This window comes from Rhipicephalus sanguineus, chromosome 4, assembly GCF_013339695.2.
Source record: "Rhipicephalus sanguineus isolate Rsan-2018 chromosome 4, BIME_Rsan_1.4, whole genome shotgun sequence".
NCBI lineage: Eukaryota > Metazoa > Arthropoda > Arachnida > Ixodida > Ixodidae > Rhipicephalus > Rhipicephalus sanguineus.
This window is the reverse complement of record NC_051179.1, coordinates 148134788-148136643: the sequence shown is the minus strand read 5'-3', so window position 1 is coordinate 148136643 and position 1856 is coordinate 148134788.

The following is a 1856-nucleotide window of genomic DNA, read 5'->3' as shown; positions in this document are numbered from 1 at the left end:
GGTGTTAACATATCACAGAATCTAAACTGGTCTTCTCACGCAAGTAAATTGGTTAACAATGCTAACAGAGCTCTCGGTTACTTTCGCCGTAACTTACATCTTGCACCTCCATCAATCAAATTACTAGCCTGCAGAACACTCATTCGCCCAAAACTAGAGTACGCATCCGCCATTTGGGACCCACCTCAAATTAAGCTATGTAAGTTCGTCGAAGTAATTCAAAACCGCGCAGTTAGATTCATCTACTCAGGTTACTCATATACCAGTGTTACTAACCTTAAAAGAAAAGCAGGTCTACCCAACCTTGAACTACGCCGTAAGATTTCTAGACTGTCATTGTATCACAAAATGTACCATACGTTTCATTATAACTCTCCCATTCAATCAGCCCATTGCACTTCAGCCCGCACAAGTCACCACAAGGCTGTCTACCCACCCCCTGCTTGCACCACAGCCCACCATCACTCCTTTTTCGCCCAAGTAGCCAGGGACTGGATCGATCTTCCCCCAAGTGTCATCCATCATTCCAACACTGATAACTTTCGAAATGCCATAGAATCATTGTTTTATTAACCCTACATTGTTTGCCCACGCCCTCATGTAAAGCCCTCGGTTGCGGGGCCTTTGAGGTATATTAAATAAATAAATAAATAAATAAATAAATAAATAAATAAATAAATAAATAAATAAATATTTTCGGTTTGTTGCTCAAAATGAAAACGCGTGTCGAGAAACCTGTTAAGAGTGTCGCGGTGCCTAGGACTGCATTGATTAGATATTTAATACCACTACTTTAAAACAGTTGTTTCAATTTTGATATCGAGAGGGCACCTTCGCAGTGATGTGTCAAGTCCGCTCGTGACGTCACGGGCAAACTGCAACTTGCAAAACATGTATCTGCTATCCTTTGCTGTCAGTCGCACATGGTTCATGATGAGTGAACTGTCGTCCAGCGCCTCCGACAGCGATTTCTGTGATTTAGGCTGCATGCAAGACGCAGATTTCGTAAACCCAGTAAGCTGTCTTGAAACGTCATAGCATAGTCCATGGTGGTTGAGCTGCCTTGCAGATGCTGGAAGATGAAAAACTTTAAACTGAAACTAAAATATTTCATGTGTGCTTCCCGGCTCCGGTGGGGGGAGAGCGTTAAGACTACATCCCAAGGAAACGAAAAACGTCCATTTTGCTGAACGTCGAAATCATGTCACTACTCCTTTAACATTAAGGCAGAAATTTACACTAACCCCGCAGGGGCGTCTGCGGAAGCAGGCGTTTGGTGTGTAGCGACACCACGGACCCGAGCTAACGGGGGGGTTTCGACCCCCTCCCACGCCTAGCCGTGCGTGGCATTGCCGTGTCCGGGGAAAAGGGGATCCTGGGGGTTGAGCGGACGCCGGGTGATTGGACCTTTAAGGCCCCCCGGCAGAGGCAACACACCCCTTTGGCCCCGGCTTCACGTAGACGGCACCCCTGGGCTGACCCACCCAGGGGAAATCGGTGGTCGCCTTTTCCAATCCCCTTCTCTCATCTTTCACTTTCCTATCCTCTTTCCTCGCTGTCCTGTCTCCTATTCGCTTCAGTTACTTCCCAGTTTTCGTAGGCGGCCTGGGTTAACCTTGTGTACTATATCCAGCCTTGGATATATTATATTGGGTTATAGCAGCTATGTATAGCTGGCGTCTACATGTGTTGACCAAGCATTGTAGCGTCCCCTTGTTGGGCTCGATGGTGGGTGGCTACCATGGCTGCTGAGTAATGAAGCATTTAATGGGTACTCCTTTCCCCCCACTTTCTGATCGCCCTCTCAAAAGAGGGCGCACCGAAGTGACAGCAAGTTTCCTGACAAACCAGAAAGA